The sequence below is a fragment of the Cyanistes caeruleus genome, chromosome 1 (genome assembly GCF_971803275.1).
Source record: "Cyanistes caeruleus chromosome 1, bCyaCae1.hap1.1, whole genome shotgun sequence".
NCBI lineage: Eukaryota > Metazoa > Chordata > Aves > Passeriformes > Paridae > Cyanistes > Cyanistes caeruleus.
In genome coordinates this window covers 48,301,642-48,316,168 of record NC_141701.1, presented here as the reverse complement: position 1 = coordinate 48,316,168, position 14,527 = coordinate 48,301,642, and the positions used below count along the sequence as shown (strand labels likewise).

Sequence of the window (14,527 nt, the reverse complement as noted above, 5' to 3'; positions counted from 1 at the left end):
ATGCCCTCTGGTTTCTGAGACATGTGATATATGGGTTTTTTGCCAAAGTGTGTTCTTTGGTTTTGTTTTTTGGGATTCCCCCTGCCATATATTTTAGAATAGAAGCTGCATTATAGAAAGACAAAGCCCTTAAAGCAAAGAGAAGATGGGTTTGTTTAGCTGATACTGGTGTCAAATATTTGTTTAATCAATGATTAAAGGTTATAATAGCATTGGCCACATCAGCTCATCCATACCTAACTGAAAAACATTCACTGGGGAGTGAAAAAGGGTGTATTAGTCTCACTGGAGAAAGCCATGTTGATTTCTATTTTCATAGTCAAGTTAAATATTCTATTCTGGAACACTTAGAGCATAGAGCAAAAGACTGTTTCTTTTGAAAACAATAACCCATGAAGAAAAGAGAATGAAAAACAAGGATAATTCCTGAGCTGTTACTACTAGTCAGTTGGGGAAATTTTCTTGAGTAACATTTGTTTTCTCAAGCCTGCGAAGTAGGCATTGTATTAACGTTCTGTAGCTGGTGGGGAAAAAAGGGGTTACGTGTTGTTGTTTGGTGGGCTTTAAAGGGTTTTTCTCTGGTTCTGACAGAGCAAAATACAAGTACAAAATTTTCAACTTCAGAACACACAAAAATTATATGCTAACTGTATATGGCTTTAGAAGCTAGGATACAATAATAATATGGATACCTTTTTTTTTTACTTTCAAGTACAATTCTGTACTGTATTTTAAGTACAGCTACACACTAAAAACACAATTCATAAATCATAGTGATTGAGGCTATTTAAAGTGATAAGCTTTCAAAATATCTTGCTGAATAATTGCACATTATGTAATTTGATAAAGATATCAATCTTCTTTTTCATTTTAGGAATTATTTCTTAGCTTGTACACTGTAGAAACCGTAGAACTGATTGATTCAGGCTATCATGATGTACGTAAAATGAGACAAGTGTTAGTTTATAGATGAAAAATTATTTCCCTGGAAACGTTTGACTTGTTCATGCATAGTAGGTGTATTTAAATATTCTGGAATTCATTTGCATTGGTTATTAAATCTAGGGCTCTTTGATTACCTCCCCTTCCCTTTTGCTTAGGTCTGACATATCATCAGAATACTATTTAAATCTGGTGCATACATGGTGCAATCATAGCCAAGTTAATACATGACTTACATTAACAAGCATGACACCTTTATTTTATATGGTTATTTTAAATTACTATTTTATCTCAGATTTACACTTGGGCTTCTTCGTTCTTTTTCCAAAGAAAGAGGTTGAGCCTTCACTAGTCAGTAAAATATATTGACTCTACATATTAGGTTTACACTAATCCTTTCAGCTTTTTGCCAGGGGCATGGATTTTCTATGTGTACATTTAATGTAATAATATATTAAGTGTCTTAATAATTCTCTTAAGCTATATGCATAATTATTTAAGCAATAAAAGTGCAATTTCTATGCAAGACATTTTTATTTCTTCCTAGTTTGTGTTCAGTGACATTTGAATGGAAATTCTTATTGAAATCCATATAAATAACCGGTGTTACATTTTAAAGTACAAGTTAATATGTTGCTTCCTAGATAAGGATATTGAGGGCAATAATTCTAGTGCAAACCACCATTTGCTTTAAATCTGATAGATTTATTTACAAAAGGGAATATTAGCTTTAGTTTGTGAATATTTTTTGATCACCACAACCACTAAGGCATTAGAATGGATAGATCCCATACTCCCAAGTTTTTGTTTTCTTTGAAAATAGCAACAAGAAAATCTCTCCTCTGTCACTTAATCTTGTCTTCCCTAAATGTTTGTAAGATTCTGGTGAACCACTATCTAGATAACATTGACGAGTGGAATATTCTTTACACTTTACAACAGCTTATGTTACTTTAGATATTTGGGTATTCAAATTCTGATTACAGGTGGTTATGAATTAGCTCTGCCAGTCTGGTAATTTAAATTTGTTTAAAGTTTTGTCAGCTAACAGCATAGTTTGAATGTTTTTATAAAATTCAGTATAGGTTATCCTAAAAGTAAATCTGGGGCTTTTATAGTAATTTCAATTAAAAAAAATAATCTCCACTTTAAATAATAAAGAAATGTGATCAGAAGGGTCACTTACTGTTATAACTATATATGACATGTGGTCAGTCAGTGTTTGACTTAATTTGGCTTCATAGGTCTGTTGTACTCTATTTCTGCTGTTATACAAATAGTTAGAAGTAAATATTGTTTACTGCATTATGTGCAGTACAGTGTAGTCAGGTAACCAAATAATTTATGTGATGGAGTCAAATCATATTTAGGCCAACAGAGTAACCTGCAAAAAATTCCAAGCCTGTCAGTTTATCACAGCCTAAGGAGTTCTTGAGGAAATCCTGATTTCTGTGATGGAAAGTTAAAATTTGTAAGTGCTACTGCTGCAGGATTTCTACAGCTTGGAAGCCATGCCATTAAACTGTTGCTTCTCTTAAAACATTTCCTAGATTTGATGGATTTTTACTTTTCCCTCAAGTTCCCCTGATATTGAAAGCCAAAGCAGATGCAGATAGTACAGTTTTACAGTCAGAATATCTGAACGGGATCATTCTCTTTAAAAACATTGCCATGTAAAATAACTTCTCACATACTTTAAATTTAAATGGAAATTAGGTTTGGGGTTTTTTTTCCTATTTAAAAGGTTTGTTTCAGGGTAGTTTGTTTGTCTGTGGCATTTTTTAGCTAATTTGGAACTGGAAAATCTGAACCTGCTTTTATTCACAGATATTTTAGCATTACTATTCTAGGATGTGATCCTTTTTTACACACTGAAGTCAAGTGCAAAATTCCCCTTGACTTCAGGGAGAGCTGGATTAGCTTTACACAAAAGGACTAAATCATCCTCTGGGATAAGTGGAGGGAACTCTATTGAAGTAGACTTCATTAGAGTATAAAATGAAGACAAAAAATGTGTTGCCTGCCTTAACAGGCAGTGAAATTGGATCTGTTAGCTCAAACAGTTAGGTTAATTTAGCAGTTGAATCAAAGATTTTTGTCCTTTTTCAATTAGATTGTAGTTATATTAGTTCACTGCATTGAGCAGTAAATAACATGTCACTTAACCTTTACTACAAATATTTTACTGAAACTAGAATCTCTTTATGAGCCTCTTTGTGTGGCATAATAATTATCATGAGAAAACAAACACTTGGTTAAGCAAACTTTTGAGCAGTTTATCCTTAAGTAGATGAAAGGAATCTGTTTGAATTGCTATTTAGATCTAGGCTTTATACGACAAGTTGTGTGAGGTTTGGGGAGACTTATTTGTATTTTCAGGCTCAGGCTGGTATCCTGAATGGCTTTTTGTAGTCTTGCTGAGGTGAGAAATGGATAATTCATTTACACTGAAAATTGAACTATATGTTATTCCATGTGGTATCTGGAGTAATCCCATTGAGTTCCACAGTAGATAGTAGTGCCTTTGGAATCTTCCACTAATGCTTTACACAATGGTATCTGATTTGTGTATACAAAGGTTGAAGAAATAATATTTGAGACAAATGAACTCAAATGTAGTGATTATTTATGTAACACTCTGCTATACTTGTAAAATGAATCATTTGCACTCAGATTTTTCTTCTGGTACCTGTTGGAATAATGAATTAATTCAACTGTATGATTATTATGACCTAAGCACATTCTGTATGGGTTTCTTGTACTTCCTCTTTGAAATTTAACAAGGGGAAAAGGGATGAAATTATTGTAATCTCCTTAGAATCATTTGAGAATGAGCCCTTAAATGCTGCCCCACATTTCTTTATTAACATTTCAGAGGTTAAATAAATTCTGCTCCCTAGGAAGCTTCATAGAGCTCTTAGCTGTTTAGCATACATAGGTCTGGAAAAAAAACCCTCCAGAAATAACTGTTGCTGCAATATTTAGCTGGTGTTAAGGGGTTAAGTAGTAACCTGAAATTTTCTGAAGCACTTAAGATGCTAAATTTACAAAACACGAGAACTGTTTTAAGATTAGTCTTCGTTAGGAAGCTTATTGAAGCACCAGCATCTTCCTGGATACATCCTGTACTTTTGTGTCTTCAGCTTGCTTCATCTATTCACGGTCCTAACTGCTTTTTGGTTTTTAGAAACTCTTGCTGCAACTTCTTTGTGACTAAGACGCATTGTCAATCAGTCCAGTGCTCCCCATGCCAGCCAACTGCCCCCTTAATGCAGCAATTCACTTGGATGAATAGTGCTCATACTTTAAGGAGACAATTGTCTACCAGAGAGAGTGCCAAGTTGATTTAACTTTGTATGGGTGTGAAAGAGTTTTTAAATGGGTGCTGTCAACTAGACTTGGCCCGGAGCATCAATTGCATGAAAATCGTTATAATCTGATTGGGATTACATCAAAATTTGTTCAAAATATTTTAGTCAATCACTGGGCTGTGAGAGCATTAGTTACCCCAGAAATGGTTGTCAGACGATTGCCGGTGGTCTCTTGGAACTGTAGCGGACGTGTTCTGGCTGAATGTATAACATGTCTTTAAAATGGACTCCTTTTTGGCAGTACCTCGCTGAATTGGTGAAAGAATACAGGATTTATGTTGTAATCTGCTCTTCCAGTTCCCTTTAATGCCACAATGTGTGTTTGAAACACTTAGTTGGATGTATAATGCAGTGTAAAACCACAACTGTAGCCTGTCATTACTGTAGTGCCTACAGAGCTGTGCTACTATTTAGCCAAACCAGCTACTTGGATTATCCATTACCTGGAATTGTTTAAAAGTGGACAGAATTTATGAAAATTGCATCACTTCTTTGCTGACCAAAATTTTTGGATGCATTTTTAGTTTTAGTGGAGGTTGAAATGAAACTTCTAGGTACATAATCGCTTGAGTGCAGAGGGTTTAGAACTGTGCTCTCTTTCATTCTTGATAGTGTAGGGATGGACCTTTCCTAAACATAATTTGGACCCTGATATTTTTTCACTGCACTTCTGAAGGGGAGAGGGTGAAAAAAATTAAGAAAAAAAAACATGTGGAGAAGATGCTCCCTGAAATTCCTTATGTTTCTTTTTCAGGGAGGTCTGGAAATCTGAGAAAGTAAGTTATTTCTAACAATAGAATAATTGAATAGAATAATAATTTCATTATCCTAAATGTGTAGAAAGGATGCTGTTAACAAAATACTCTTGTTTAAAGGAGAGAGAAATTATTTGGTAGTAAGAAAATTTTTCATGGTAGTAAGTAGTGAGTATATTTGGGGGCGGGGAGGAGGGTGTTTTCTTTGCTTGTCTGAGGTCATTAGGCCATTACAGCTGCAACAACATTGCTACTAGCTTACATACATTTGTGGAGAAAAAAAGAGGCATTGTTATTTCAGTGCCTGGCTGGAATAAGTAGTTTGTTAAGCAGTGCTGTGAGGTTGTTGGTTGTTTTAGGGACATCTCCAATAGTAAATGTGCAGCTATTAGTAAGTGTATTGTAGGTATCAAAAGAAAAAAAAAAAAAAAAACAGAAGTTTAGATTAGAGTATATGAAGAAAAGGAGCTAGAATAACTTTCAAATATGAAGGACAAGACATTGATTTGGATCTGTCATCATAGCATGGAGAAGAAATCATGTCTGACCACCTTGTGTGCTGACATGGGCTGGGTAGATGAGAGAAGAGCAATGAACATTGTTTATCTTGTCTTCAGTGATGCTTTTGGCATGGTCTCCCATAGCATCCTTATAAACAAACCAATAAGTGCATGCCAGGTGGATGAACAGTGAAAGCGACTGGAAACTGTCTGACCTGGTGGGCTCAAAGGGTTGGCATCAGTGGCACAATATCACAAGTGGCTCAAAAGCTGGTGGCCAGTCACTAGCAGTGTACCCCAGGGCTCAGTACCAGAGATAATCCTATTTAACACCTCTGTTACTGACCTGAGGGTCACACAGAAGCACACCCTCAGCAAGCTTGCAAGAGGAGCTGATAGACCAGAGGGTTGTGCTGATATCCAGAGGAACATTGACAAAGGAATTGTCTGATGGGAACCTCCAGAAATTCAGTAAAAGGAAATTTAGTGACCCTGGGGAGGAACAAATCCAGGCTCCAGTATGTGGTAGGGTCCAATCAGTGAAAAAGAAAGTGCAGAAAAGGACCCAGGGGTCCTGGTGGGAAAGATGTGTGTGAGCCATCAATGTCCACTTGCAACAAAGCAGGCCAGAAGTGTTCTGGATGCATTAGGAAAAGTCACCAGCAGATCAAGGTGGTGATCCTTTCCCCCTACTCACCACTGGTAAGGGCACGCTTTGAGTGCTGTGTGCTTCTGGGCTCCCTGGTATGAGAAACATGGATGTCCTAGAGCAAGTCCAGCAAAGGGCTACTAAGATGACTACAGGTCTGGAGAATTTGTCTTCTGAGAAGCTGAGAGAGCTAGGATTGCTGAGCCTGGAGAAGAGAGTGCTCAGGGGCACCCTATGTGTGTAAATAACCTAATGGGGTATAATAAAGAGGATAGAGTCAGGCTGCTCTCGGTAGTTTCCACTGATACCATGAAGTAATGGGCACAAATTGTAATACAGGAAATTCCATTTAAACATCAGAAAAAATAGAGGATTTTTTTTTTTTATGTTAAGGGTGATAGATTGCTGGAACAGGTGGTCCAGAAAATGCTGTGGATTCTCCATCCTTGGCAATAACTCAAAACCCAGCTGGACACAGCCCTGAGCAACTTGCTGTTATTGACATGCTTCGAGCAGGGGGGTTGGGGTAGGCATCCTCCAGATGTCACTTCCAGTTTCAGCTGTTCTGTGATTTTCATTAAGTGATTTAAGAGGGCCTAACCAGTAAGTATGGCAGTTGAAATGAAACAAAATACAGGTGTTGAAAGAAGAATAGTTTTGTTTGTATTCACAGACAAGTTTGTTTGTTTGTTTCTTATGAGCAGCTTTCTTATGACAGCTTGGGAAGAGGGGCGAGAACTCTTTGCAACTACATTGTTCTCTTGGGTGTCTTAGCTTTCTGCTATTAATATCAAGGCTGTGTATGGCTTTATTGTCAGCTGTGACCTCTCATTCCTGCAGCAGCAGCAGTGAGGCTACTGTTAACATTCCTGCTGCCCAGAAGACTGAGCAGCACCAGAGGCTTTAAGACAAGGAAAAGTTTTCATCTCATATCTGGAAAAGTGTTTTTTCAATGTCTGTAATTAGGGTATTTTTTTTTCTTCTTAATGCTGTAAAAACATAGGATGTGAACACTATGCTTGCTTCAATGGTCTTTTTACCAATCCTGGTAGTGTGGTTGTTTTTCTTTATTTTCTCCATATATTTGATTTAAACATACTGAATTGATGAATACATGCTGCTCTTCTATTGGCATTAGAACTACAAGCTTCTATTGGACTGATGCAAAATATGAAGATAAAAAAGGAGCTGAAACAGTTGCATATGGATTTAAACACACTTTTATGTGTAACTGTAACATCCTGCCAGTAGAAATACGGCCACAATGAATTTAGCATTTGAGCTTCCACCACAGAAAACCATTTGATCAGTGTGTAAGACTAATTTTCAATTCTTTGTCTTTGGATATGTGAATTAAAAGAGATGAAAGTTGGCACTGTGTTGAAAAAAATGTGTGAATTTCAACCTGAAACTTAGATGGTGCTTAAAAACTTGGTGTTGTAAAAATTTAACTTCACACAATATTGGTGAGCCTACAAATACTTGTGTACATTGTTTTAGTCCTTATCTCAAGTTACCTGCTTGTTGGTTGTGATTTCCACAGAAGTTCTCAATTCTCAAGAGAAATGTTAAAGGTTTTACTTTTCTTTGAATGCTGTCTCATTTGCAAATGAATAACTGTGTCTTCACAAGCTCGTTTGTGTTTTCTAGTAATTAGGACAGCTATTACATAGTTGAGTGGCTACTGCTGCACAAGAGCATATATTTATGGAACTATTATTTACAGACTGGAAAAATGTGAGAGACTTTTTGATGCAAATAAATGTTAGTAGTATTACTGTTACAATAAATTTTTATCATGTATTGATCTTCCTAAAGATAATGCTTAAACCTTCTGTGGAAAAAATGAGAAACACTTCCATGTTTTTAGAGAGGCCTGCTTTGCACTTTAGAAATACAGCTTTCCAAATAGTAAGCAAGCAAGGATCATTGTACTTAGACAATAAGCAATAGATAAAACACCTAGCTAAGTTATAAATTCATGTGTCATCTGTAGTGTCCTAATCTGTATGTGACACTATTTTTAAGAAAGACTTCAGAATAGATCTGGGGAACTACAGATTACTAAGCCTGACATCTGTTCCAAGTAAATCAGTCAAAATAATAATGAATATAATGAAAATAACATGGATAAACGTGATGTACTGAGGAAGAGTTAGAAGCCTTCTCTGAAGGGATGTTATGTTTTGCAAACTCGCTGGAGGTTTTTTGAAGACAAGCACATGAATAAGCAAGATCTGACAGAAGCAGTTTCCTTGGATGTCCAATGGGCATTTGACAAGGACCACCACCAAAGAATCTTGAAGAAACCAAGCAGTCACAGGACAGGGGGAAAGGATTTTATGTGGTTAAATTAATGACTAAAATATAAGAGGAAGAGTTGAAGTAAATAGGGAGGGGCTCCAGATAACAATTCTCCAGGGTAATGTTAACAGAGCATGTTCAAGTTTCAAGTTAATAATGTGTATAGAAGAAAAAGTGAGCTCACAGACTTCACTGATGGGTAGCAGATGCAAAGGCAAACCCTAGCATTACACAGGGACCTGACATTGCTCAGCAACCAGATGTTAAAATGGCAGACAAAATTTCCCATAAATTGCTTCATGTATTCTGTTTGAAGGTAAGGGAGAACAAGCTTGTCTTCTCATCTAAAAAAATGAGTTCAAAGCTGACTATTGCCACTAGGAAAGAAAGGGAGAATGATGATTATAACTTTTAAGAAATTTAATCATTTTACGCACTTTTGCCCTGCTTACACCTACCCATGTCATTGGTCTAAAAAGAACATAGTTGAAGTTTCAAGGAAGAGAAAATCTAAAATATGGAACTATTTCTGTAAGAGGAGCAGGATGAATTTAAGGTCAAAAAGGTGACCAAAAACTGGTGTGACAGCATCCTGTTAAGTGTTCAGCAACCAATGAGACAAAAATAGGGGGTGTTTATTCACTGTCTTTTTTTAGTGCATGCACACTAAGAGGTATCTAATGAAAATAGCAGCTGATGAATTGAAAACAGACAAAAGGAGGTGGTTCCCAACACAGCATGTCATTAAGCTATAGAATTTCTTGCCTCAGGAATTTAAGGAGTCTAAACATTACATCAGTGTAGAGGGAAACTGCTGTTTTGTGGAAGAATCATCAAATACCTATCTATTCTTGTTCAGGAAATCCTGCTTCTGCAAACCATTGGGGGATCAAGGAATATTCCTGGGAAATATTGCTGTGCATTTATTGTATTCTTGCATGCTCCTGGGTGCTGTTAATGAGAGGCTATTTGAATGGACATGGACCTCTGGATCTTGCTTAGTACAGCCATTACTTTATTTCAAAGCCTGCCCCTTTTTTATTTTTATTTCTCTTTTACTAGTTTTTCAGAATCCTTTCTAACAGTAGCACTCAAACTTGGGCCTGCACTGGGGTGCTAAGATATTTAAGGAGGATTTTAGGGCCACTGGTTACACATTCTTTTATTTGTGAGACCTTCTGCATGCAACCAAAATATAAAATCACCAAAATATAAAATCTGATCAGACCAGGGACAGGACTGCAGGTACGTGTCAGTCAATGGCTTCATTTCATAAGGCGTTATCCTCTTACTGGTGCATAGAACATTTTGGTCATGTAATGGATGTTCTAAAGAAGAGGTGGCTTTGAGAATGTATAGGTCGAACAAATGCACGGCCTGGGCTGACTGTAGGCAGATTATTTCTACTCTCCCTTCTGACTCCTTTGCAGTGATTTTGTGTTGCACTTCCTCCTCCAGACATGCTTATTGATAAAAATACACTTTTCTGTGTCTCTAATGATTATTGAAATAATCAAGAGATCTTGCTACTTATAAATTAAGAAGTAATACTGTGTTGGATGGCAATATTCCATTTGAGAATCTTCACACTATTTGAAACCAGAGACGGCTATTTCATATAGCTGTCCTGTTCCTTTTGTGAAGGTGGCAGCTCTGCAAATAATAGGTTTTAACTGTTTGGTTCAATCATAATAGATTTTGATTTGGTGGCATACTTTACTACATAACTGATTATTAAATCCTTAGTTTCTGCTTTCTGTAGAAACATTTTTGCAGTTTACGCTGAGGTTCACGAATTAGTAGACTTCATAAAATATTTTCATTCAGTTACACATCATATGGACTTCCTGATAGCTTTCCTTCTATAGCCACCTTATTTTATAATAATTGTTTCATATTCAACAGCTATCAAGATTTGTACAAAGATGTCAGAAGCACGTGTAATTTTATTTGAAAGGTGTGTTTATTTTTCCATGAGCAAACATCTATCTGTTGTGCAAGGGGAAAATAATGGCTGCTAATATTTACGTACAACTTAAGCTAATTCCAGTTGCTCATTTGTGGCAGTGCTGTTTCTCACCCTGTTGAAGGCCAACTTTTCCAGCCTGATTTTTGGAGTCAGTGGAAGGAGATGACCATTAGGCATGCCATGCCACTTAAACTTGTGTATTAGCTGTCAGGAGACAGGTTGGTTAATGCCAGCTTTGGCTGCCTATACATGAGCTGGTTCTGTAGGCTCCCGTTATAGTCAGTGGAGAGAAATAAGCACTTTCACTGCATGATTCATCTCACCCCCAGATGGATGTCTAAATTTGGAAGATGAATTCCACCTGAAGTCCATTACCAAATATAAATGTCATTAGTTTAAACTAGGGAATTATTTTTAAAGGACACTAGCTTGACTGGCACAGCAATTGAGTAGAAGTCTGTTTTCTTCCATGAATTGCATTTCAAAGGTTTAAAATCAGCACTCTGTAGCCTGTTTCATATTTTGTGTTGTTTGGAACTGCTCTGCTTTTACAGCAGGTTTGAAAGTTAACAAGTCAGATATATTCACACTGCTTTATTTCTAAGTATCTTAACTCTGCCAGGCTATCTGACTCTTCCTGACAACTGGTTTGATTACTGGAGTAAGGGAATGACAACAGCATTATGTGCCCTGTTCTTCTCATTATGCTAGTCCCTGTTCTCAGAAGGATGTCTTTCTGCTCAGAACTTTTTTGCTAAATGTTAGGAATTTTAAAAAATAATTTTTTTCAGTGTCCTTAAAATCATTGCTGCTCTACAGTGGCCTATGTCTTTACAAAAGTTATATACAAAGTCTGTGTGAGGTGATCCAGCCGTGAAATTTTCAGGTACAAAACGTAGGCAGTGAAAATACCTTTTTGTTTCTTTTTGTCTGGAACAGACACTTGGAATGACTGGTATCCTTTTAAAGTATTTTTCATGCTGTGCCATGCTCACACACACGCACAGCATGTCTCCCCTCCTGCCCCCTTAATTTTTCCTGTTTATAGGTCTTGATTCCTGACATGAGCAATCTCCTATCCTTTTTCTTTTTTTCCCTTTTGGAAACTGCTTTTTATGTCATGATTTGTGGCAACTTTTTCCTCATGATTACACTGATCAAGTCCTGCCATCAGATTCTATCCTAGTACTTGAATCAAAAATAAGAAATTATTACAATCCCATTTCTATTGTACCTTGTATGTATTATGTATACTTTCATTTTTGTATGCTGTTTATTATACTTATGTTCAGTTACATATTGAGGATGGTAGAGTTCTATCAGGTCTGTTTAATTTGGTGTTTTTTGCATTGAAGTGAGCATTTGTTTAGTTCCTACATCAGCCTGAACATTCTAAAAAAATAGTTTGGGGTTACAAAATAAATCACAAGAGCATTTGAGGTAATGTATATAATAGAAAGCTGTATCATTTGAACATTTTACTCTGCCAGATTCAACCATGGTGGGAAGAGGAGTTCCTCACTAGGAGCTATGGGGAAATTGGTGGCTGGAAACTTGGACCCAAAAGGGTATTTGGGTTTCTAACTGGGAGAACTGAATGTCGTACAGATACTGTATGGGCTCCTTACTTGTACTGACAAGAATGTAAAGCAGTTCTCAACTCTCTTAACAAAAATAGCAAAAGTCAGAAGTAATACCTATGTCAAGCTATGGAAAGATGTGAGGGCAGGTAAACAGATCACCAGCCCTTAGCACTAGCAGAGAATTTATCATAATTAATAAAGAATAAAAATTGCCAGGCACTTTTAGAAAAAAATATCTTCCCTCAAAGATGGGGCATAAAAAAATCCCATTAGTCTCTACCAGTTGGGAGTGTCTGGGTAATTCTCCCCATTCCTAGCCTGGCAGTTTAATGCTGGGTGTAGTATGAGCAGAAAATGCAATACCCTGTCAGTTTGTGTCATAAGGAGCAATTGCTGAGCTCTCCATTTGATGTCAAATAGGACTTTACTTGGGGACAATATCCCTTCTTCCTGTTGAGTTACAGCCAGTACTTGGTAGAAATATGAAGTGCTACCTACTGCTTCCCTGTAGGCAGTTCCAAAGGGGTTACACCCTTCTGTGTACTTCTCCTTTCTTCTTACTGTGTATTTGGGGTTTAGTGTTGTATTGTGCAGATCTTACCTTAGATCAGTCACCAGTGAACTGTGTCACTCCTTTGGTGGCTGCAGGTACAGGTATTTACCTGAAATTCTGCTGAGGCTCAGTTACCCAACTTAGTACTACTCTTTGTGAATAGCAGTACATTCTGGCTAGCAGTCCACAGATGATGCCAAACAGCTGAACCCGTTTTTCAGCAGATCCATTTTGTGTTTTGTCCAAAAGACAATGTGCTCAAAAATATGCAAAATTGGTTCCTAAAGCTAACCTGTGGAATGATAGTATTGCATTGCTCCCTGCTGGAAGGATGACATTTAGCAGTATTAAGTTTATAAAGCTGGTAAGGACTTAAGGAATTTTGGAAGTTTAGGAGCTTAGCAAAGAAATCCCATTTCTGCTGGATGGGGATGACATGTAACTTTCTCTCAGATACATCTTCCTCTTTCAGCTTAGGAGGACTGAGAAATACAAGTTTTTATATATCTGTAAACCATCAGTATAAAAATAATCAAAACACTGAAATGAGTAAGAAAACTACATAAAAGGACTTAAAATATGTCTCCCTAACCTTCCAGGAGAGACACAGAACAATGACAAGACTTTTACTTGTTTTATGGTTCCATGATAAAATAACATTTTAAATGCTTATATTTTTTTACTTTGTTTTCAATAAATACTTGCGTTTATTGAAATTTTCAGTCAGAGACTGTCACATATGCAGCAAGGTGGTTTTCATTTAAGCTGTTTTAATCATGCTGCTTATTTTTGGAGATCAGAAGTTCTGTTACTGAAATATCTCTACCAGGCAACATTAGTTCTGTTTGAGTAGTGTAAATTTGTTTCCTTGTTACTCATGACTGAAATCTTTCTGACCTGTGACCAAAATTTTAAAAATTCATGCAGGTTTCTGAATACTCAGTTGTTTGATGTGTGTTCTTCCACAAAATCCCTAACATCTTTACCCTTCAATTTAACATTCAATTGAAATTAAAATTGTCCTTCCTTCTGGCAGTACTTCTGGAGTCAAAAGAATATCATTAGAAGCCCTGCTTCCTGGTTAGGAACAAGAAAATCTGTTACTAAATGGCAGTTACTTAGCCTGAAGAGAATTCTTAAACTTACGTTGTGTACTCCTGAAAACAAAGTACCAGGGTCATTAAGAACACAAAATGGCCAAGGCTTTTACTTACCTATTTAGAAAAACATTGCCTGAACTGGTCAATAAAAACTGAAGAGTGTCTTTGTGCTATGGTACCCTTTTGGAAGTTAGCTGTATTTAATTACATGAAAGGTGTCAAAACTATTTCCTGTTGCTCTTTGATTATTAGTGGTTTGTTTCTCTTTTAAAGAAAACTTTCAGATCTCTAGTTGTTGTTTCAGCATCTCTTCTCCCCTTTACTCACCCTTCTCTCATCTATTACTGTTTTATTTGGTATCCTGTACCATGGCTAAAACTTACCAAAGTTACCTGTTGTGTTCACTTTGCTCATGTTCAGGGTGTAGTGACTGGTGGTCTTTACATGTTGGCCAGTTCACAATTGGAGCATGCTGAATTAGAGGGAAGGCACATTGACTAATAATGGAAAACCTTTTAAAAAGTGAATGTTGATAAAGTTCCCCATCACAGGAGCTATACTAAGATGGTTTCCCTGTTTCACTCCATCAAATAAGAACACCCTCAGGAAAAGTTTGTCTTTGGCATCTTCTGCAGAATGTTTTTATAATTTGTATTTAAAGCCCTTTCAGTGGTTATAAGTGGTAGCGTGAAAATCAGCAGAAGATGAGTCTAAATGAAAGCAAACAGAGAATGGGAAGCAAACACTATGTGGTTTCATGTTACATGCCATCATTGCAGGCTTGGTACACTTGGTACAAGT

General features: G+C 36.7%; 1 protein-coding gene across 4 annotated transcripts in view; it reads left to right on the top strand.

Annotated features, from left to right (window-relative positions):
- YES1 (YES proto-oncogene 1, Src family tyrosine kinase) overlaps nt 1–14,527 on the top strand; it is a 49,748-nt gene that overhangs the window by 7,156 nt on the left and 28,065 nt on the right. Inside the window, exon 1 of one of the 4 annotated variants that reach the window (XM_086890983.1) lies at nt 5,065–5,089. The exons of the other annotated variants lie outside the window; for them this stretch is intronic. The gene's annotated coding sequence lies outside the window, so the exon portion shown is untranslated. Of the gene's footprint in view, nt 1–5,064; nt 5,090–14,527 lie in introns of those variants that run through there. 4 annotated transcript variants of the gene reach the window in all.